The 25,841-nt window shown below is 43.0% G+C and overlaps 1 protein-coding gene across 2 annotated transcripts in view; it reads left to right on the top strand.

Moving 5' to 3' along the window:
- The window catches only part of LOC128692330 (E3 ubiquitin-protein ligase Siah1), a 538,875-nt gene that overhangs the window by 88,929 nt on the left and 424,105 nt on the right, over nucleotides 1-25,841 (top strand). The window contains exon 1 of one of the 2 annotated variants that reach the window (XM_070096365.1): nucleotides 24,714-24,885. The exons of the other annotated variant lie outside the window; for it this stretch is intronic. The gene's annotated coding sequence lies outside the window, so the exon portion shown is untranslated. Of the gene's footprint in view, nucleotides 1-24,713; nucleotides 24,886-25,841 lie in introns of those variants that run through there. 2 annotated transcript variants of the gene reach the window in all.

The following is a 25,841-nucleotide window of genomic DNA, read 5'->3' as shown; positions in this document are numbered from 1 at the left end:
CTTCTCCATTTTCTTCTCTCTTTAGATCGTATATATCTCTACTTCTCTGAAGATGTAAATAACTATAAGCGAGGGCTTTTTCTGTGATTTTTATGCAAAACACAATACTCTCATTGTAAGCCTGCATGTCTTATAATGAAGCTGAATTTATGAACTAAAATACTCAGCACTTAGCACTTGTTACCTGTGTTCGTAAAACCTCCTCAAAGAAACTGTACCACGATTGGGGTTTGAACCCGCGGTCAGAGAGTCTCAAAACTCCAGACCCGCGGGTTCAAACCCCACCCGTGGTCCGGTTTGTTTGCAATCGTGTCCTTACGATTTCGTGAGCCATGTTTCCTCCTCAAAGGTCAGGAGGGAGTAAATCCGGCAAGCGATTAGTAAAACGCCATGGCCAGGAACTGAAATTAGACTCTTGTAGCCAAAAATAAGCGAGTACAATAAGTTAGTACACTAACACTCGCTCACTAACCTTCCATCCCCAACACACACACACACACACACACACACACACACACACACACACACACACACACACACACACACACACACACACACACACACAAACAAACAAACAATCAGACTGAGGAAGGGTGATGGGGAGTTCACAAGAAACGACCGAGAGGTATGTCAGGAGCTCAACACGAGATTTAGAGAAGTATTTACAGTGGAAACCAGTAGGACTCCAGGAAATCAGAACAGGGGGGGTACACCAAGGAGGAGGTGAAGAAGCTACTATGCGAACTTGACACCTCAAAGGCGCTGGGACCAGACATCTCTCCGTGGGTCCATAAAGAGGGAGCAGAGATACTGTGTGTGCCATTAACAAACATCTTCAACACATCATTTGAAACTGGGCAACTCCCTGAGGTATGGAAGATGGCAAATGTAGTCCCAATTTTTAAAAAGGGAGACAGACATGAGGCACTGAACTACAGACCTGTATCACTAACGTGTATAGTATGCAAGGTCATGGAGAAGATCATGAGGAGAGTGGTGGAGCACCTGGAAAGAAACAAGTGTATAATTGACAACCAGCACGGTTTCAGGGAAGGAAAATCCTGTGTCACAAACCTACTAGAGTTTTATGACAAGGTGACAGAAGTAAGACAAGAGAGAGAGGGGTGGATCGACTGCATTTTTTTGGACTGCAAGAAGGCCTTCGACACAGTTCCTCACAAGAGGTTACTGCAAAAGCTAGAGGATCAGGCACACATAACAGGAAAGGCACTGCAATGGATCAGAGAATACCTGACAGGGAGGCAACAACGAGTCATGGTACGTGACGAGGTGTCAGAGTGGGCGCCTGTGACAAGCGGGGTTCCACAGGGGTCAGTCCTAGGACCTGTGCTGTTCTTGGTATATGTGAACGACATAACGGAAGGGATAGACTCAGAAATGTCCTTGTTTGCAAATGACGTGAAGTTAATGAGAATCAAATCGGATGAGGATCAGGCAGGACTGCAAAGAGACCTGGACAGGCTACAAGCCTGGTCCAGCAACTGGCTCCTTGAGTTTAACCCTGCCAAATGCAAAGTCATGAAGATTGAGGAAGGGCAAAGAAGACCGCAGAAACAATATAGTTTAGATGGCCGAAGACTGCAAACCTCACTCGAGGAAAAAGATCTGGGGGTGAGTATAACACCGAGCATATCTCCTGATGCGCACATCAATCAGATAACTGCTGCAGCATACGGGCGCCTGGCAAACCTACGGATAGCGTTCCGATACCTCAGATTCGTTTTAGACTCTATACCATTTACGTCAGGCCCATACTGGAGTATGCAGCACCAGTTTGGAATCCACACCTAGTCAAGCACGTCAAGAAATTAGAGAAAGTGCAAAGGTTTGCAACAAGACTAGTCCCAGAGCTACGGGGATTGTCCTACGAAGAAAGGTTGAGGGAAATCGGCCTGACGACACTGGAGGCCAGGGGGGTCAGGGGAGACATGATAACGACATATAAAATACTGCGCGGAATAGACAAGGTGGACAAAGACAGGATGTTCCAGAGATGGGACACAGAAACAAGAGGTCACAATTGGAAGTTGAAGACCCAGATGAATCAAAGGGATGTTAGGAAGTATTTCTTCAGTCATAGAGTAGTCAGGCCGTGGAATAGCCTAGAAAGTGACGTAGTGGAGGTGGGAACCATACGTAGTTTTAAGGCGAGGTATGATAAAGCTCATGGGGCAGGGAGAGAGAGGACCTAGTAGCAATCAGCGAAGAGGCGGGGCCAGGAGCTATGACTCGACCCCTGCAACCACAAACAGGTGAGTACAAATAGGTGAGTACAGAATCTAAACTGAAAATATTAACCATCCACACTGACTCAGTCCCCTCAAGGGAGGTTCCTTGATGCTTGTGAGGGGCTCTTGATCTAGGGAAATGGATCTGTACTCCAGTTCCCTGAATTAATCTTCACGAGAAAGAATTAATATATATACTGATTCATTTTTTCTTTGTTTCTTATTTTTTATTAATATTTTTTTTTATAACAAAAGAGTGAAATGTCGTATTAATAAAATGTTTCTTTGCTGAAAGTGTTTTTTTATATATCACAACTGGGCAAAAGTCTGCATTTACGAGACGAAATTATTGAGGACGTTTCGGTCAGTCCTGGACCACTGTCAGGTCCCAAGTTGTGACGGGACAATGGTCCCCAACACTGACCGAAACGTGGTCAGTCGTGTTTAGTTTACCTGCTTATGTTTCACTACCATGGTGTGGGTATCACCTACCATTGCACACCCTGCTTCACTACCATGGTGTGGGTATCTGCTATCATTGCACACCCTGCTTCACTACCATGGTGTGGGTATCTGCTATCATTGCACACCCTGCTTCACTACCATGGTGTGGGTATCACCTACCATTGCACACCCTGCTTCACTACCATGGTGTGGGTATCTGCTATCATTGCACACCCTGTTTCACTACCATGGTGTGGGTATCACCTACCATTGCACACCCTGCTTCACTACCATGGTGTGGGTATCACCTACCATTGCACACCCTGCTTCACTACCATGGTGTGGGTATCATCTACCATTGCACACCCTGCTTCACTACCATGGTGTGGGTATCACCTACCATTGCACACCCTGCTTCACTACCATGGTGTGGGTATCACCTACCATTGCACACCCTGCTTCACTACCATGGTGTGGGTATCACCTACCATTGCACACCCTGCTTCACTACCATGGTGTGGGTATCATCTACCATTGCACACCCTGCTTCACTACCATGGTGTGGGTATCACCTACCATTGCACACCCTGCTTCACTACCATGGTGTGGGTATCACCTACCATTGCACACCCTGCTTCACTACCATGGTGTGGGTATCACCTACCATTGCACACCCTGCTTCACTACCATGGTGTGGGTATCATCTACCATTGCACACCCTGCTTCACTACCATGGTGTGGGTATCACCTACCATTGCACACCCTGCTTCACTACCATGGTGTGGGTATCATCTACCATTGCACACCCTGCTTCACTACCATGGTGTGGGTATCATCTACCATTGCACACCCTGCTTTACTACCATGGTGTGGGTATCATCTACCATTGCACACCCTGCTTCACTACCATGGTGTGGGTATCATCTACCATTGCACACCCTGCTTCACTACCATGGTGTGGGTATCATCTACCATTGCACACCCTGCTTCACTACCATGGTGTGGGTATCATCTACCATTGCACACCCTGCTTCACTACCATGGTGTGGGTATCACCTACCATTGCACACCCTGCTTCACTACCATGGTGTGGGTATCATCTACCATTGCACACCCTGCTTCACTACCATGGTGTGGGTATCATCTACCATTGCACACCCTGCTTCACTACCATGGTGTGGGTATCACCTACCATTGCACACCCTGCTTGACTACCATGGTGTGGGTATCATCTACCATTGCACACCCTGCTTCACTACCATGGTGTGGGTATCACCTACCATTGCACACCCTGCTTCACTACCATGGTGTGGGTATCACCTACCATTGCACACCCTGCTTCACTACCATGGTGTGGGTATCATCTACCATTGCACACCCTGCTTCACTACCATGGTGTGGGTATCACCTACCATTGCACACCCTGCTTCACTACCATGGTGTGGGTATCACCTACCATTGCACACCCTGCTTCACTACCATGGTGTGGGTATCATCTACCATTGCACACCCTGCTTCACTACCATGGTGTGGGTATCACCTACCATTGCACACCCTGCTTCACTACAATGGTGTGGGTATCATCTACCATTGCACACCCTGCTTCACTACCATGGTGTGGGTATCACCTACCATTGCACACCCTGCTTCACTACCATGGTGTGGGTATCATCTACCATTGCACACCCTGCTTCACTACCATGGTGTGGGTATCATCTACCATTGCACACCCTGCTTCACTACCATGGTGTGGGTATCACCTACCATTGCACACCCTGCTTCACTACCATGGTGTGGGTATCACCTACCATTGCACACCCTGCTTCACTACCATGGTGTGGGTATCACCTACCATTGCACACCCTGCTTCACTACCATGGTGTGGGTATCACCTACCATTGCACACCCTGCTTCACTACCATGGTGTGGGTATCACCTACCATTGCACACCCTGCTTCACTACCATGGTGTGGGTATCATCTACCATTGCACACCCTGCTTCACTACCATGGTGTGGGTATCATCTACCATTGCACACCCTGCTTCACTACCATGGTGTGGGTATCATCTACCATTGCACACCCTGCTTCACTACCATGGTGTGGGTATCACCTACCATTGCACACCCTGCTTCACTACCATGGTGTGGGTATCACCTACCATTGCACACCCTGCTTCACTACCATGGTGTGGGTATCACCTACCATTGCACACCCTGCTTCACTACCATGGTGTGGGTATCATCTACCATTGCACACCCTGCTTCACTACCATGGTGTGGGTATCACCTACCATTGCACACCCTGCTTCACTACCATGGTGTGGGTATCATCTACCATTGCACACCCTGCTTCACTACCATGGTGTGGGTATCATCTACCATTGCACACCCTGCTTCACTACCATGGTGTGGGTATCACCTACCATTGCACACCCTGCTTCACTACCATGGTGTGGGTATCACCTACCATTGCACACCCTGCTTCACTACCATGGTGTGGGTATCACCTACCATTGCACACCCTGCTTCACTACCATGGTGTGGGTATCATCTACCATTGCACACCCTGCTTCACTACCATGGTGTGGGTATCACCTACCATTGCACACCCTGCTTCACTACCATGGTGTGGGTATCATCTACCATTGCACACCCTGCTTCACTACCATGGTGTGGGTATCATCTACCATTGCACACCCTGCTTTACTACCATGGTGTGGGTATCATCTACCATTGCACACCCTGCTTCACTACCATGGTGTGGGTATCATCTACCATTGCACACCCTGCTTCACTACCATGGTGTGGGTATCATCTACCATTGCACACCCTGCTTCACTACCATGGTGTGGGTATCATCTACCATTGCACACCCTGCTTCACTACCATGGTGTGGGTATCATCTACCATTGCACACCCTGCTTCACTACCATGGTGTGGGTATCACCTACCATTGCACACCCTGCTTTACTACCATGGTGTGGGTATCATCTACCATTGCACACCCTGCTTCACTACCATGGTGTGGGTATCACCTACCATTGCACACCCTGCTTCACTACCATGGTGTGGGTATCATCTACCATTGCACACCCTGCTTCACTACCATGGTGTGGGTATCATCTACCATTGCACACCCTGCTTCACTACCATGGTGTGGGTATCACCTACCATTGCACACCCTGCTTCACTACCATGGTGTGGGTATCACCTACCATTGCACACCCTGCTTCACTACCATGGTGTGGGTATCATCTACCATTGCACACCCTGCTTCACTACCATGGTGTGGGTATCACCTACCATTGCACACCCTGCTTCACTACCATGGTGTGGGTATCATCTACCATTGCACACCCTGCTTCACTACCATGGTGTGGGTATCACCTACCATTGCACACCCTGCTTCACTACAATGGTGTGGGTATCATCTACCATTGCACACCCTGCTTCACTACCATGGTGTGGGTATCACCTACCATTGCACACCCTGCTTCACTACCATGGTGTGGGTATCATCTACCATTGCACACCCTGCTTCACTACCATGGTGTGGGTATCATCTACCATTGCACACCCTGCTTCACTACCATGGTGTGGGTATCACCTACCATTGCACACCCTGCTTCACTACCATGGTGTGGGTATCACCTACCATTGCACACCCTGCTTCACTACCATGGTGTGGGTATCACCTACCATTGCACACCCTGCTTCACTACCATGGTGTGGGTATCATCTACCATTGCACACCCTGCTTCACTACCATGGTGTGGGTATCACCTACCATTGCACACCCTGCTTCACTACCATGGTGTGGGTATCATCTACCATTGCACACCCTGCTTCACTACCATGGTGTGGGTATCATCTACCATTGCACACCCTGCTTTACTACCATGGTGTGGGTATCATCTACCATTGCACACCCTGCTTCACTACCATGGTGTGGGTATCATCTACCATTGCACACCCTGCTTCACTACCATGGTGTGGGTATCATCTACCATTGCACACCCTGCTTCACTACCATGGTGTGGGTATCATCTACCATTGCACACCCTGCTTCACTACCATGGTGTGGGTATCACCTACCATTGCACACCCTGCTTTACTACCATGGTGTGGGTATCATCTACCATTGCACACCCTGCTTCACTACCATGGTGTGGGTATCACCTACCATTGCACACCCTGCTTCACTACCATGGTGTGGGTATCATCTACCATTGCACACCCTGCTTCACTACCATGGTGTGGGTATCATCTACCATTGCACACCCTGCTTCACTACCATGGTGTGGGTATCACCTACCATTGCACACCCTGCTTCACTACCATGGTGTGGGTATCACCTACCATTGCACACCCTGCTTCACTACCATGGTGTGGGTATCATCTACCATTGCACACCCTGCTTCACTACCATGGTGTGGGTATCACCTACCATTGCACACCCTGCTTCACTACCATGGTGTGGGTATCATCTACCATTGCACACCCTGCTTCACTACCATGGTGTGGGTATCACCTACCATTGCACACCCTGCTTCACTACAATGGTGTGGGTATCATCTACCATTGCACACCCTGCTTCACTACCATGGTGTGGGTATCACCTACCATTGCACACCCTGCTTCACTACCATGGTGTGGGTATCATCTACCATTGCACACCCTGCTTCACTACCATGGTGTGGGTATCATCTACCATTGCACACCCTGCTTCACTACCATGGTGTGGGTATCACCTACCATTGCACACCCTGCTTCACTACCATGGTGTGGGTATCACCTACCATTGCACACCCTGCTTCACTACCATGGTGTGGGTATCACCTACCATTGCACACCCTGCTTCACTACCATGGTGTGGGTATCACCTACCATTGCACACCCTGCTTCACTACCATGGTGTGGGTATCACCTACCATTGCACACCCTGCTTCACTACCATGGTGTGGGTATCACCTACCATTGCACACCCTGCTTCACTACCATGGTGTGGGTATCATCTACCATTGCACACCCTGCTTCACTACCATGGTGTGGGTATCATCTACCATTGCACACCCTGCTTCACTACCATGGTGTGGGTATCATCTACCATTGCACACCCTGCTTCACTACCATGGTGTGGGTATCACCTACCATTGCACACCCTGCTTCACTACCATGGTGTGGGTATCACCTACCATTGCACACCCTGCTTCACTACCATGGTGTGGGTATCACCTACCATTGCACACCCTGCTTCACTACCATGGTGTGGGTATCATCTACCATTGCACACCCTGCTTCACTACCATGGTGTGGGTATCACCTACCATTGCACACCCTGCTTCACTACCATGGTGTGGGTATCATCTACCATTGCACACCCTGCTTCACTACCATGGTGTGGGTATCACCTACCATTGCACACCCTGCTTCACTACCATGGTGTGGGTATTACCTACCATTGCACACCCTACTTCACTACCATGTGTGGATATCATCTACCATTGCATACCCTGCTTCACTACCATGGTGTGGGTATTACCTACCATTGCACACTCTGCTTCACTACCATGGTGTGGGTATTACCTACCATTACACACCCTGCTTCACTACCATGTGTGGGTATCACCTACCATTGCACACCCTGCTTCACTACCATGGTGTGAGTATCTACCATTGCACACCCTGCTTCACTACCATGGTGTGGGTATCACCTACCATTGCACACCCTGCTTCACTACCATGGTGTGGGTATTACCTACCATTGCACACTCTGCTTCACTACCATGGTGTGGGTATTACCTACCATTGCACACTCTGCTTCACTACCATGGTGTGGGTATTACCTACCATTGCACACTCTGCTTCACTACCATGGTGTGGGTATCACCTACCATTGCACACCCTGCTTCACTACCATGGTGTGGGTATCATCTACCATTGCACACCCTGCTTCACTACCATGGTGTGGGTATCACCTACCATTGCACACCCTGCTTCACTACCATGGTGTGGGTATCACCTACCATTGCACACCCTGCTTCACTACCATGGTGTGGGTATCACCTACCATTGCACACCCTGCTTCACTACCACACCACACCGACTTCTGGCACTTACGTCCATCCACACAAACGACCCAGAAAAATACATTGTAAGTCCTTTTTATATTGCAAAAGATTTATTTTTTCAATGCATTTTATTTTTCTTGGAATTGTACGTTGTACCACAAACGAAATTTAATGTAGCCTTTAGTTTTATTACCACAAAATACTTCAAAAAGATAGAATACACAGACACTAAACAATGGTATTTTTAAAATGATAATATAGAAAATACAGAATTATAAATATATTGTGATGTGCTTGTTAAATATAAAAAAGACTGAGAAGGTATAAGACAATGTTGAAATAATGAGTAACAAGTAAATTAATAATTATTATACTTATGGGGAAGCGCTAAACTGGTATGATTATACAGCGCCTGTGGGGGGTGGGGATGTGGAAGGTATTCAGGCTTAATTCAGGGAACTGGAGCACAGATCCAATTCCCTAGATCAAGAGCCCCTCACCAGTGTCAAGGAACCTCCCTTGAGGGGAGAAAATTAATAAGCCTAGACTAGGCTACATTCTACACAATATTTTTATTTGTGAAGCCTAAGAATGATACTTACAACCAAGGAACATCATTTTGTGAGTAATGGAACTTAAGGTAATAAAGTAGGTTTATAAAACACGAGATAATCATGACAGACGTTTATTAGGTTAAAAGAATGTTGTACACGTATACTACTTCTGCATGTCATGCTAACAATTCCCACATCCCTACATTTCCAGAGCCGACCCGTCGGTCGGAACGGAACTCAGCGGTAAGTCGGGGTGGATCTGTATATAATTATATTAACGGAAAAACGCAAAACCTCTGAGGATCATATAGTGCTTGAAAAATGAGAGATAGTTGGGTTTGATCCGAGGAGGATGGCAGTACCAGTTCTTGGAATAGGAGCCCTTCACCAGCATCAAAGCGCCCCTCCCTCTGCTCGCATACATTAAAGGTACATTAAAGCGGTACTGTGAGCCTTTCGTTCAGTTATGCTATTCCACGTAATTACTTTAGTTTGTTACTGGTGCTTCAAGCACTTACTTTTACTGTTATGAATTCTTGAGGAACAGCTAAAACTTGAAAAGGTCATGTAGAGCCTGGGAAATGCAAGGTAATCAGGTTCAAGTTCCATCAGTCAAGAGTCGTTCATCACTAAGATATCTCCCAGGTAAGGACAAATCCCTAAAAGGGATGTTAAGTGAATAAACACTAGTTTGAAGCTCGTGATCAGTCCATATCATTAGTGACTCTACAAGCAACTGCGACAATAACCGATTTTAACTTTGAAACTAATGTCCACGATTTGTTTAAAAATATGTAACTCGTTTAGGACACTGTGACGTATGTCAACCTTTTTTGGTACAGTACTGTTGCAGTGTAGGTGCTGTATTCCTCTGGCAATACATTCGTTAGCAGATCTAATTTCTGAAGAAGGCAATGATAGTCTGTGAATCCGGTTAAGCTAGTTCTCAGAATTAACCGTATTCCTACCAGCTTCTCAACACGTAACCGGTTTACACACGACCAGCCGAGAAAGGAAGGACGTTGTACGAGTTACAAGGCGTTTTGACGTGCCATTCAGGGCTTTTGACAATAAATGTTCTTCTCTGCACATACTGCTTTCATACCATATCTTTCAGCAAGCCTCATCATCCTGCAACCTAAGAATAGGTCTCTTGAACACTTTCCAAACTCTGCATGAAGGATAGCCGCGGTACTCCTGAACCATACTTGTATGTGAGAGAAGTGTTAAACTAGGACATTAATTATGGAAACGTTTCACTCACTGTGTGCTTTGTTAGTGTTGCACTTGTGTTTTATATATACACACTCGACGGTATTTGATACCATACGTGACCCGTGATGCAACCCATCCTCTTAACTCGAATAAGAATCTGCGTTTTTTCCTCACAAATATTTTCAGCAAATTTGTCGATTAGGTTAGTAAGTTTATTCAGGTATACACAAATATAGTTACAAAGATTATCATACATAGCAGCAGCATGTGTGTAAAGTAACTAGGATAACCTAAAAAAGTCAGAGTGACTTATTTCCATTGCGGTTGACTTTGGTTTGTTTCGGTTGTCCTCTGTTCATAAAATATAACCAGTTATAATATACCACAACAGAAGAATTATAAATATCAGAGAGGCGCGATTAAAAATTCTACCGCTCGGACAGAAAACTGGCACTACTGAGCCTGGTAGAAAAAAAAATGAGATTTACACAGTTGACGAAGCCTTAGTCTCGCATTTGACTGTCTTAATAAGTCATTAAACTGTTTCTTATTAAGAGAACCGGCAGCATAATGCACACTCGCAAAATGAAATTGCAGATGTCCTCAACCCAGAAACTACAAGAGCACATTCCGGTTATACACAGCCGTTTGAGGTGTCCCGTAGCTCGATCGCTAGCGCAGTCAGCGCGCACACACTGAGGTCCGGGGGTCGATCCCCGGTGTGGGTGGAATCATTAGGACGTATTTCCTTAAGATACCTATTGTCCCTATTCACCTATGAGTAAAATAGGTACCTGGGTGTTAGCCGACTGGTGTGGGTTGCATCTTGGGGACAAAATTGACCTAATTTTCCCGATATGGTCTGCATAACGAGAGGCTTTCAGTATAGTAGTATGTTACCAATGACAGCTAGGCCTATATACCTTGTACATGTACTTGTAGAAATAAAGATTATTATAAAGGTTCAATCATCTCATTCCATTTTCCTCTGTCAGGTGGTGCGAATCTTCAGTAGTTGGAACACTCGACTGAAGAATATTTTCGGGACGCTATTAATTCTGGGAAGTCTTCAGTACGTAAAACATGTTAACGTAGGCTTGAAAAGAATTATTGAGGCGTAGTAATTAAATTTTTAGAGACGTGATTGTACTGACAGAATACAACGTAAGCAAACCATCCTCATTAATATTTTTTCTTTCGGATTACACTGCGTCAGTTTCTGAACTCTCCTTTTTTTGTATGCCATTATTTTGTTTAGGTTACTTTAATTTAAATTGACCTATTAATTATACAAAATGGGAGACATAAGTATAACAGCTGGGTAGCTGCCGGAAAATATGAGATGGTGCCAGTAGGTTCATTAAGTACCCCGCAAGACAGACTATTTATAATACAACTTATACAACATAAGTAAACCATACCCCCGGCCGGGATTGAACCCGCGGTCATAGAGTCTCAAAACTCCAGCCCGTCGCGCTAACCACTAGACCAGCTAGCCACAATAAGATTCATCCAACTAGGTATATTTCTACACCATAGGAAGGTTAGCACAGGCACCTCTGTGACCACAAATGCAAGTTTTTACAGACGAATCTCCAGCTAGCGTGGCCGTGACGAACTCTAGCTCAAGTCCCTTTACTGCCGTCAACATGACTTAAGACGGGCTGGAGTTTTGAGACTCTATGACCGCGGGTTCAATCCCGGCCGGGGGTATGGTTTATTTGCAATCGTGTCATTACGATTTCTTAAGACAACATAAGTACGTTAAATTTCTCACAAGTTTCCCGTCATCAATGTCTTAAATGATTCCTGTAAATTTAGTAATGTTATTTTCCTAATTTTAAGATATAAAAAGGCAAAAAAAAAAAATGTATTTTAAAATCATCCAAAAAATAAGCAGGAAAAGTTGCAATCTGTGCATTATCTTTCACGGTGTCGTAAATGGACTGTTACGTAACCTCGCCACCACAGTGGGTAGGATACTTCTCACCGCTGCCGCATTCACTACAGACCTAGCAGGAAAAATCAGCTCCTGCACTAAACTCTCAACCCTGACTATAATGTGACTTGCTTCAGGTCTCCAGAATTATGCTCGGCATGTGCCTGGAATTTGTTCAACATCTCTGCGAACCTCCTGGAAGATACCATGACCATGTTTAGCGGTTATGACGGCGTATGTGTGGTGGCTGGTCGGGTGTGGAATGTTGTAAAGCAATCACCAACTGAGAGAACAAACTTGTCAGGTACAAGCAGCAAATTGAAGACGCTCGCTCGGCTCTCTGTACATGTACTTCACTTGTTGGATAATACCCAAGTTTACCCATGTACACTAATGGGTAACTCGTTATTTCTCTCTCGCTTCCGCAGAAACGGTTATTTGTTATATAATATATATATATATATATATATATATATATATATATATATATTATGTATATAATAAATATACAATGTCGTGCCGAATAGGTAAAATCCGTCAATTAGCAAGAACTCATTTAAAATTAGTCTTTTGTAAAATTTTCTCTTATAATTTTAAAGATATATTTTTTCATTATGTAAAAAATAATATTTTGTACCAAAAGTACCTTAGAAAACTTGCCTAACCTTATTATACCAAGCACAATTTAATTTAGCCTTATCCAACTAAATATATTTTAGAGAAGTTTACAATAATTTAATAATAAGCAAACAATGAAATATATTTTCTTCGTTAGGTTCAGAATGATTTTTGCGAAATTATTGCATACACAAATTTTCGCTTGCCTTATTTGGCAAGAAGAGCGTTGCTATTTAAGCTAAAATTGCAAGTTTTACCAATTCGGCACATTAATTTATATATATATATATATATATATATATATATATATATATATATATATATATATAAATACACACACTCAGATAAATACATCTGTGTGTGGGTATGTGCTTTCGTGCGTCGTAACTATACACTATGCGTCATAAGACTAGCTGCCCCTCCACTTGGTTCCTGGACAAGACCTGGGTCATAAAATAAAAAAAAAAATCAAACCAGTCACGATTTTTTTTTCAATTACTGTGTAACAAGTGTAAAATTAGACATGCATCCGCGGGCAGCATCTTGCTTAAGTAACTACTGGATTGCCAGTGATTGTATTTGTGAGACATCATTGTCCAGTGAGTGTGCAGTTTTGGGCGAGTTACCCCACCATGACGCACTTTCCCCTTCCTGATGAAGAATGGAAAGTGGGCGTGTTTTTTTGAATGAAAAACACAGTACAATTAAAACAATTTTAGAATTCTAGATACATAATTTATTCAGGGTATTAATGATTAATAAATTAGGCAGTGTACGTCAAGTTAGTAGTCTTGAGTTAATGGATATTATACCATGAACAATATTCTTGTTACGTCATGAACAATATTCTTGTTACGTCATGAACAATATTCTTGTGTTGGTATTCTTGTGTTGGCGATCAGTGTTGGTAGTCTTGTACTAGGTACCACAGTGTTGGTAGTCTTGTACTAGGTACCACAGTGTTGGTAGTCTTGTACTAGGAATCACAGTGTTGGTAGTCTTGTACTAGGAATCACAGTGTTGGTAGTCTTGTACTAGTTATCACAGTGTTGGTAGTCTTGTACTAGGTACCACAGTGTTGGTAGTCTTCTAGGTACCACAGTGGTAGTCTTGTACTAGGTACCACAGTGTTGGTAGTCTTGTACTAGGTACCACAGTGTTGGTAGTCTTGTACTAGGTACCACAGTGTTGGTAGTCTTGTACTAGGTACCACAGTGTTGGTAGTCTTGTACTAGGTATAACAGTGTTGGTAGTCTTGTACTAGGTATCAGTGTTGGTAGTCTTGTACTAGGTACCACAGTGTTGGTAGTCTTCTAGGTACCACAGTGTTGGTAGTCTTGTACTAGGTACCACAGTGTTGGTAGTCTTGTACTAGGTACCACAGTGTTGGTAGTCTTCTAGGTACCACAGTGGTAGTCTTGTACTAGGTACCACAGTGTTGGTAGTCTTGTACTAGGTATCACAGTGTTGGTAGTCTTGTACTAGGTACCACAGTGTTGGTAGTCTTGTACTAGGTATCACAGTGTTGGTAGTCTTGTACTAGGTACCACAGTGTTGGTAGTCTTGTACTAGGTATCACAGTGTTGGTAGTCTTGTACTAGGTATCACAGTGTTGGTAGTCTTGTACTAGGTATCACAGTGTTGGTAGTCTTGTACTAGGTATCACAGTGTTGGTAGTCTTGTACTAGGTATCACAGTGTTGGTAGTCTTGTACTAGGTATCACAGTGTTGGTAGTCTTGTACTAGGTATCACAGTGTTGGTAGTCTTGTACTAGGTATCACAGTGTTGGTAGTCTTGTACTAGGTACCACAGTGTTGGTAGTCTTGTACTAGGTATCACAGTGTTGGTAGTCTTGTACTAGGTATCACAGTGTTGGTAGTCTTGTACTAGGTACCACAGTGTTGGTAGTCTTGTACTAGGTACCACAGTGTTGGTAGTCTTGTACTAGGTACCACAGTGTTGGTAGTCTTGTACTAGGTATCACAGTGTTGGTAGTCTTGCACTAGGTACCACAGTGTTGGTAGTCTTGTACTAGATACCACAGTGTTGGTAGTCTTGAACTAGGTATCACAGTGTTGGTAGTCTTGCACTAGGTACCACAGTGTTGGTAGTCTTGTACTAGGTACCACAGTGTTGGTAGTCTTGTACTAGGTATCAGTGTTGGTAGTCTTGTACTAGGTATCACAGTGTTGGTAGTCTTGTACTAGGTATCACAATATTGGTAGTCTTGTACTAGGTATCACAGTGTTGGTAGTCTTGTATTAGGTATCACAGTGTTGGTAGTCTTGCACTAGGTACCACAGTGTTGGTAGTCTTGTACTAGGTACCACAGTGTTGGTAGTCTTGTACTAGGTACCACAGTGTTGGTAGTCTTGTACTAGGTACCACAGTGTTGGTAGTCTTGTACTAGGTACCACAGTGTTGGTAGTCTTGTACTAGGTACCACAGTGTTGGTAGTCTTGTACTAGGTACCACAGTGTTGGTAGTCTTGTACTAGGTACCACAGTGTTGGTATTCTTGTACTAGGTATCACAGTGTTGGTAGTCTTGTACTAGGTATCACAGTGTTGATAGTCTTGTACTAGGTATCACAGTGTTGGTAGTCTTGTACTAGGTACCACAGTGTTGGTAGTCTTCTAGGTACCACAGTGTTGTAGTCTTGTACTAGGTACACAGTGTTGGTAGTCTTGTACTAGGTATCACAGTGTTGGTAGTCTTGTACTAGGTATCACAGTGTTGGTAGTCTTGTACTAGGTATCAGTGTTGGTAGTCTTGTACTAGGTATCAGTGTTGGTAGTCTTGTACTAGGTACCACAGTGTTGGTAGTCTTGTACTAGGTACCACAGTGTTGGTAGTCTTGTACTAGGTACCACAGTGTTGGTAGTCTTGTACTAGGTACCACAGTGTTGGTAGTCTTCTAGGTACCACAGTGGTAGTCTTGTACTAGGTACCACAGTGTTGGTAGTCTTGTACTAGGTATCACAGTGTTGGTAGTCTTGTACTAGGTACCACAGTGTTGGTAGTCTTGTACTAGGTATCACAGTGTTGGTAGTCTTGTACTAGGTACCACAGTGTTGGTAGTCTTGTACTAGGTATCACAGTGTTGGTAGTCTTGTACTAGGTACCACAGTGTTGGTAGTCTTGGTACTAGTCTTGTACTAGGTATCACAGTGTTGGTAGTCTTGTACTAGGTATCACAGTGTTGGTAGTCTTGTACTAGGTATCACAGTGTTGGTAGTCTTGTACTAGGTATCACAGTGTTGGTAGTCTTGTACTAGGTATGTTGGTAGTCACAGTGTTGGTAGTCTTGTACTAGGTATCACAGTGTTGGTAGTCTTGTACTAGGTACCACAGTGTTGGTAGTCTTGTACTAGGTATCACAGTGTTGGTAGTCTTGTACTAGGTATCACAGTGTTGGTAGTCTTGTACTAGGTACCACAGTATTGGTAGTCTTGTATTAGGTATCACAGTGTTGGTAGTCTTGCACTAGGTACCACAGTGTTGGTAGTCTTGTACTAGGTACCACAGTGTTGGTAGTCTTGTACTAGGTACCACAGTGTTGGTAGTCTTGTACTAGGTACCACAGTGTTGGTAGTCTTGTACTAGGTACCACAGTGTTGGTAGTCTTGTACTAGGTACCACAGTGTTGGTAGTCTTGTACTAGGTACCACAGTGTTGGTAGTCTTGTACTAGGTACCACAGTGTTGGTAGTCTTGTACTAGGTACCACAGTGTTGGTAGTCTTGTACTAGGTATCAGTGTTGGTAGTCTTGTACTAGGTATCACAGTGTTGGTAGTCTTGTACTAGGTATCACAGTATTGGTAGTCTTGTACTAGGTATCACAGTGTTGGTAGTCTTGCACTAGGTACCACAGTGTTGGTAGTCTTGCACTAGGTACCACAGTGTTGGTAGTCTTGCACTAGGTACCACAGTGTTGGTAGTCTTGTACTAGGTACCACAGTGTTGGTAGTCTTGTACTAGGTACCACAGTGTTGGTAGTCTTGTACTAGGTACCACAGTGTTGGTAGTCTTGTACTAGGTATCAGTGTTGGTAGTCTTGTACTAGGTATCACAGTGTTGGTAGTCTTGTACTAGGTATCACAGTGTTGGTAGTCTTGTACTAGGTATCACAGTGTTGGTAGTCTTGCACTAGGTACCACAGTGTTGGTAGTCTTGCACTAGGTACCACAGTGTTGGTAGTCTTGCACTAGGTACCACAGTGTTGGTAGTCTTGTACTAGGTACCACAGTGTTGGTAGTCTTGTACTAGGTACCACAGTGTTGGTAGTCTTGTACTAGGTACCACAGTGTTGGTAGTCTTGTACTAGGTACCACAGTGTTGGTAGTCTTGTACTAGGTACCACAGTGTTGGTAGTCTTGTACTAGGTATCACAGTGTTGGTAGTCTTGTACTAGGTACCACAGTGTTGGTAGTCTTGTATTAGGTATCACAGTGTTGGTAGTCTTGTACTAGGTACCACAATGTTGGTAGTCTTGTACTAGGTACCACAGTGTTGGTAGTCTTGTACTAGGTACCACAGTGTTGGTAGTCTTGTACTAGGTACCACAATGTTGGTAGTCTTGTACTAGGTACCACAGTGTTGGTAGTCTTGTACTAGGTACCAGTGTTGGTAGTCTTGTACTAGGTACCACAGTGTTGGTAGTCTTGTATTAGGTATCACAGTGTTGGTAGTCTTGTACTAGGTACCACAATGTTGGTAGTCTTGTACTAGGTACCACAATGTTGGTAGTCTTGTACTAGGTACCACAGTGTTGGTAGTCTTGTACTAGGTACCACAATGTTGGTAGTCTTGTACTAGGTACCACAGTGTTGGTAGTCTTGTACTAGGTACCAGTGTTGGTAGTCTTGTACTAGGTACCACAATGTTGGTAGTCTTGTACTAGGTACCACAATGTTGGTAGTCTTGTACTGAGGTTACCATCAACGTGACTGTAACCACTGAGGTTACCATCAACGTGACTGTAACCACTGAGGTTACCATCAACGTGACTGTAACCACTGAGGTTACCATCAACGTGACTGTAACCACTGAGGTTACCATCAACATCACTGTAACCACCGAGGTTACCATCAACGTGACTGTAACCACTGAGGTTACCATCAACGTGACTGTAACCACTGAGGTTACCATCAACGTGACTGTAACCACTCAGGTTACCATCAACGTGACTGTAACCACTGAGGTTACCATCAACGTGACTGTAACCACTGAGGTTACCATCAACGTGACTGTAACCACTGAGGTTACCATCAACATGACTGTAACCACTGAGGTTACCATCAACATGACTGTAACCACTGAGGTTACCATCAACGTGACTGTAACCACTGAGGTTACCATCAACGTGACTGTAACCACTGAGGTTACCATCAACGTGACTGTAACCACTGAGGTTACCATCAACGTGACTGTAACCACTGAGGTTACCATCAACGTGACTGTAACCACTGAGGTTACCATCAACGTGACTGTAACCACTGAGGTTACCATCAACGTGACTGTAACCACTGAGGTTACCATCAACGTGACTGTAACCACTCAGGTTACCATCAACATCACTGTAACCACTCAGGTTACCATCAACATCACTGTAACCACTCAGGTTACCATCAACATCACTGTAACCACTCAGGTTACCATCAACGTGACTGTAACCACTCAGGTTACCATCAACGTGACTGTAACCACTCAGGTTACCATCAACGTGACTGTAACCACTCAGGTTACCATCAACGTGACTGTAACCACTCAGGTTACCATCAACGTGACTGTAACCACTCAGGTTACCATCAACGTGACTGTAACCACTCAGGTTACCATCAACGTGACTGTAACCACTCAGGTTACCATCAACGTGACTGTAACCACTCAGGTTACCATCAACGTGACTGTAACCACTCAGGTTACCATCAACGTGACTGTAACCACTGAGGTTACCATCAACATGACTGTAACCACTGAGGTTACCATCAACATGACTGTAACCACTGAGGTTACCATCAACATGACTGTAACCACTGAGGTTACCATCAACATGACTGTAACCACTGAGGTTACCATCAACATGACTGTAACCACTGAGGTTACCATCAACATGACTGTAACCACTGAGGTTACCATCAACATGACTGTAACCACTGAGGTTACCATCAACATGACTGTAACCACTGAGGTTACCATCAACATGACTGTAACCACTGAGGTTACCATCAACATGACTGTAACCACTGAGGTTACCATCAACATGACTGTAACCACTGAGGTTACCATCAACGTGACTGTAACCACTGAGGTTACCATCAACGTGACTGTAACCACTGAGGTTACCATCAACGTGACTGTAACCACTGAGTTTACCATCAACGTGACTGTAACCACTGAGGTTACCATCAACGTGACTGTAACCACTGAGGTGACCATCAACGTGATCAGACCATTAACAAAGCGCTGTACGAAGCTCTGTAAGGAGTTCAGTGTTTTAATATACAGTGCTTCTGAAGACAAATATTCCTAAATAGGCACTGGAGAGCGTTGTGCATATTGTGGCAAGGAATACCCGAGGTGTTAATGGTATAATGCTTTGTATGTCGTATAGCCAGCATCCACTCTTGTATCGACACAATACTGGAGTGTGTGCTTTTGTGGAGGGGGCAGTGCAGTGGCAGATGTTGAATTTACAGTCTAAGAACTGGTTTTCTACTTCAGCTCATTTCGAAACTCAGCCTCAGAGTATACCAACACCCCATCCCTTTCCCTACTTTTTCCCCAGGATGCCACCCACCATCGTCACCCCCAAGTACCTATTTACTCCTGAACAAGGCTAACAAATCTGAAAATATTTTTTTCGCATTTTTAAACTGTGGCTTTTATGAGCCATAGTTACTGCCAATGTCAAGACCAAATGCACTACTCACTCTGTATATTAACTTCACGTGGACGTTACTTTTCATTTACAATGAAATCAGATACTTATAATGTGTAAACATAACTGTGTCTGGTGTTGACAGTGAAGCTTCCATTTTCCTTCTGCTCTTAATTTCACACTGGATATGCGCATCTGAATTCGTCAGAAATTAAAATTTAGTGAAAAAGTCATTGGTTATTAGACACTTCTTATCGTGTTTTAAACTATGTATAGCTGAACTTTACTGAAACCATGTGAGCTATCATAAAATAACCAAAATACTAAAAAGTAATATCACGTGTTAATGAACTGTTTATTTGTATTATATCAGTACATCATATCGGGATTTTTCACATGACTTCATACTCTTGTTAATTTACTAGTGTTTAAGATACATATCTACAGTTATAGCATTTACTAATGGAATAATTTCACAACGAGTTTCCTCTTTAAGACACCGGGTCATCCACCTGCTTAGAATTATGAACCATCAGGGAAGTTACGAAATAAAGATTATTCTATAAATATACCTTTTTACTAGTAATTGTTCTGGAGGGAATATACACATTTACTAGTAACACGAAACAAATATTTTTATTGTATTATGAGAACTCCGTCCTGAGCGTTCTATGCTGGTAACTGTAGTTTATCATCTTGTTACCATAACCCTTGTGGGTTTGGGAACCAGTCTCTGAACAGTTTAAAAGAAAGCTGATGTTAGAGTAGATAAAGTATCAGGTGTTTTGTTCCTAGTTATCCATATGTAAAGTAAGACCACCAAACTACTGACATCTTTTGAAGGAATGGCGGTGATTTCCACAGTATGGTGAAGAGGGTATGGGAACATATTGGGCCATCTAATAGGGGTATGTGATCGTAAAAAGGTTAAGAACCTCTGTGTTAAACTTTACTTTGTTCTCGCGGAGACAGCCAATTTGAACCCTGTGCCCTGACATCAACACCTCTCACATAAACAATCAACTGAGTCCGGAGGAGAAAATGTTATTCGTGCTACTTACCATCACCTTCTGTTCACCGAGTTGTTTTTTCCATACGGAAATCCAACTTAGTTATCTCCTACCCTCCCTCTCCTTATATAGCATCACTGTCAACATCTTGTTGAGAATCGACGTTGTCTCGCTAACTCGGGTATTGCAATCCTGTCTGTATAGAAGTAAACAAGCATCCCTATAACTCGTATATTTGTCCATTACATGTTCTGTAGCACTACACGCTGCCCAACTTCGCTGCCAGAACTTCTGGTAAAGGTACAGGATCACAGACACTCACACGTCTCTATTTCCGCATTTCTCATTCGTAAGAACCGTCTGTCCTCACCACTGGTGGTTGTTAAATGAGCTTAAAACCCCATCGACACACGAGTCATTAAATTTACACGTCACTGGTTCACCACCAATAATATTTTAACTTTAAGTATGGATGTGTTACACTGTTCCACTCAGTACTCGCGCATCAGGATAGAAAAACTTATCGACAATGTTAATACAATCATAACCACCCAACATGTTGCCATGTTCCTCCACGCTAGTGCTAGTCAAACCTGTGCTCATGACGTTAGGGTAGGTTAGGTAAGGCTAGGTTTAGTTTGGTTAGGTTAGGTTAGGTGAGGTAAGGCTCATCAGGAACAGGTCAGGTGTCACTTGACGCGTCTTAGGTAGATGATGACCCGCCACCGAAGCTTTTGGTCAGCTTACCGTGGCGTTCCGTTCATTTCTTTTTTATGGGACAGAAATCTGCTAATCTTTTGTAGTATGAATAACATCCATGCTATGCATTCTACGTTGTTGTTGGTGTTGATGTTTTTTTTTCTTTCAAGAGGAAGTGAGAAACCCGTAAGAGCCATAAAGCGGTACAGCACTTGAAAAACGGCGTGTAAACTTGTTTCATCGAGGGAAAGAGTCAATAATTTTAATAATTCTAATAAATATAAATTATATCGGTGATAAAATAATACATATTAATAATTCCGGTATCATTATTTTGTTACAATCACTAAACTCCTGTAAGTTATTTATCAGTGTTTCCCGTGTTATACTTGGACTAGAATCCTCTCCTATCTCATTAATAATTACGTTTTCATATATAATGAAGACCCACTTTGGACCAAACCATCTTAACAGTATTAATGGCGATGATTAGATTTTCTTCTACGCCCTATAATACTGACGACGACAGAATGAAGCTGTCCATATAAGCCACGACAGGTGACGACAGTGACTGAATGGTGAACGTTATCGGTCGCAGCATCTGGCCAGGATATACATTAAATGCGGCAGCATCAGCTTCCTTTCCAGCTCACCTTGTGTCTAGAGTGAACCATTAACGGTACTTACTGTGTGGTGGTGTATGAAACATGGTCCAGATGAGAGGTTTCTGGGACGTGGTGTCCATCACTGACAATTTTACAGTTACTAATGTGGGTGATTTGTTGTCCACCCAAGGGTGGGCAGAGGGAGAAAAATCTTGACAGTCGTGGTAACAAGACTTAGTCATCAAGAGGCTCAAACCTGTTTGTAGAATTTAAAGATTTTCGAACCATGGAACGGGTGAGAATTGAACTCGCGGCAAGTGAGTCGTAAGCGAGTTTAAGCCCCACTCGCCATGATTTGTTTCCAATCGTGTCATTACGATTTCATAAGTCATGATTCAGGAGATTCGTTATGCTTATTCAAGGAAGCTGCGTTGATCGCAATGTCATGGGAAATACTTACTAAAACAAAATCATAGAATAGCCACAATATAATTTTAAAGTTTATAAAATGCTCGGCTCACAATCAAAGGAACATGGGTTAGATTCTCATGCGGAGAGAGGCGTATGGGTAAGATTTTTTTACATCTTAGATTCCTGTTCCTCTGTCATTAAGTATCTACCCAGATAGATAATATATCTTAAGCAGTAAATTCAACACTCGAAAAAAAAGAAAAAAAAACACAGAAGAAATATGACGTATTAATATTTCTTTGGTGGTAAGAAAACCCGGGGATCAACAATATAGTTGTTACGCAGGCCCTACACGGTGGAAAATAAAATATCAGATTTCCCAATCGAAATCCACACAATATTCTCTTTAATTTTAAAAGGGGTGGGAGTAAGCCAGTGAAAGGCCTTGGTCAGATGACCATAAGCTTCAGTGGCGGGTCATCATATCATTAAGACTCACGTCAGGAGGCATTTGTTTTCTTCTTGATTAATCTCACGTAAACTAATCAGCGTTCGTAATGGGATTAATTTGTACCAGAATAATGAGCTGACACAGAGGTATTACCACCTGTGACCAGCTTTAAGATTACAGGAGGAAGATTCCTCGACGATTTTTAATTAGAATAACGGAAAGAATATAAGAGTCGCAGTACAGAGTTCTCTCCAAAAATACTGTCGTAAAATAATCCTGTTTGTATAAATGATTTAGAAAACCAACATATTGATGAGACACTTGTGTAACATTTGGGTTTATTCCTGAAACGTTTCGCCAGTCAGTGTCGTCTTCCACTCTTCACTGTACTGGACTGAAGACACAACTGACTGGCGATACGTTTCCAGGATACAACCAGATTTTTTCACAAGTTTCTCAGTTATCAAAATAATCCTTTTGAAAGTCATATAACCCATGTCGAGGGCAATTGTGAATATTTTGTTTTAACATAGAGTTATTAATATTAATTTCATCAGTGGATAAATCAGAGTTTTTTTCGAAGTTACAAAAGACTTTTGCAATTTCAACATTATAAAGTTTTTTTTTGAAGATGCAAAACTTATACCGTAACCTAAAGCTGCAGTTGTATTTTTATCTAATATTTCATCTGATAAGTTAATTACAAAAATTGTTGTATATGAATGGTATACAATACCGACAAGATGAAAATTAGACACATCTAGGTATCTTCATTGTAGACCTTTCGCCATCCAGTGGCTTTATCAATACAAATTCTAGGACATGAAGACAGTAGAAGTGTATACAAAAGATGAGGTAATCAGTCCCTCAGCCTTGGAGTTGGTGTAGAGAGCACCGTAGTTGAAGAGATTCTGGAGCACAAGCAAGGAGGCTGGCGCTAAACAGGCGTCAGTAGATAGGGACGTGTAGCAGACGAGGGCATAGTGTGTGTGTGTGTGTGTGTGTGTGTGTGTGTGTGTGTGTGTGTGTGTGTGTGTGTGCGCACAAGCATACATATGCACTCACATTCACAAATTCACTAATACATATAAACACCTATACTTTTCCATAATTATAACTATGATGTATATACATTCATTAACACATGCGCGAAAGTTTACTTTTTTAAGATTCAAATAAAAAGACATACACTCATAAACATATACACACGCAGAGCGAGAGAGAGAGAGAGAGAGAGAGAGAGAGAGAATAGCGTCTGATGCGTACCAGTCTACTCGTGAAATTTTAATAACATGTTTGTAATTTTAATAACATGTTTGTAAACACCATGATTTGTAATGGGTTAGAATCACACCGTCTCTATCAGGTGTAGCAGACCATTTTCGTGAACACTATGAGTCATGGTAAAATAATAGTGATTATATTCAATAGCGAATCATTTGTTTCGAGTCTCTTCCTGAAATGGTTCATTCAAACTGCCTCAGCTTCGCCTTTCTGCCGCCTGTGATCATTGTTGTGTTGCGTGAGTAGCGGCCGGATGTGTGTGTCTTAATAAAGTGTATTAAGTGTCACTGATACTGCGCAAAATTGTGTATTGTTACTGAATCAATGCGTAGAATCATGCTGAAAGTTGAAAATGATAAAAGTTTTATATTTTTCTGTAGTATTACCGCATTAAGGTGGCATTTCCGGCACCAGTTGATCACCCAGCTCCCGTAGCTCAGTGGCAAACAAGGTGAGCATGTCTTGACATTAAAGGAGGTGGACAGGTAGAATTAAATTCTACATTTGCAAGAATTATTGTATAATTATTGCTCCATGAAGATAGAGGTCTTGATTGATGGTGCAGCTAGATGTAGGATATTGGTTAATTTAATCTTTGTTTTCCATTACAGGTAAGTGCGGGTTACAGCTCATCACTTCACAGCGCACACACACCTCATGCCAGGTAACGTCTATTTTCCCACTGATGCGCACATTGTTAAGTAACTGATGCGCACATTGTTGTTAAGTAACTGATGCGTACATTGTTAAGTAACTGATGCGTACATTGTTGTTAAGTAACTGATGCGCACATTGTTGTTAAGTAACTGATGCGTACATTGTTGTTAAGTAACTGATGCGTACATTGTTGTTAAGTAACTGATGCGTACATTGTTAAGTAACTGATGCGCACATTGTTAAGTAACTGATGCGTACATTGTTAAGTAACTGATGCGCACATTGTTAAGTAACTGATGCGCACATTGTTAAGTAACTGATGCGTACATTGTTAAGTAACTGATGCGCACATTGTTGTTAAGTAACTGATGCGCACATTGTTGTTAAGTAACTGATGCGCACATTGTTAAGTAACTGATGCGCACATTGTTAAGTAACTGATGCGCACATTGTTAAGTAACTGATGCGCACATTGTTAAGTAACTGATGCGTACATTGTTAAGTAACTGATGCGCACATTGTTAAGTAACTGATGCGCACATTGTTAAGTAACTGATGCGCACATTGTTAAGTAACTGATGCGTACATTGTTGTTAAGTAACTGATGCGCACATTGTTAAGTAACTGATGCGCACATTGTTAAGTAACTGATGCGCACATTAAGTAACTGATGCGCACATTGTTAAGTAACTGATGCGCACATTGTTAAGTAACTGATGCGCACATTGTTGTTAAGTAACTGATGCGTAC

Source organism: Cherax quadricarinatus, chromosome 53 (genome assembly GCF_038502225.1).
Source record: "Cherax quadricarinatus isolate ZL_2023a chromosome 53, ASM3850222v1, whole genome shotgun sequence".
In the NCBI taxonomy this organism is placed as follows: domain Eukaryota; kingdom Metazoa; phylum Arthropoda; class Malacostraca; order Decapoda; family Parastacidae; genus Cherax; species Cherax quadricarinatus.
The sequence above is the reverse complement of the archived record's forward strand: the minus strand, read 5'-3'. Positions and strand labels throughout refer to the sequence as shown.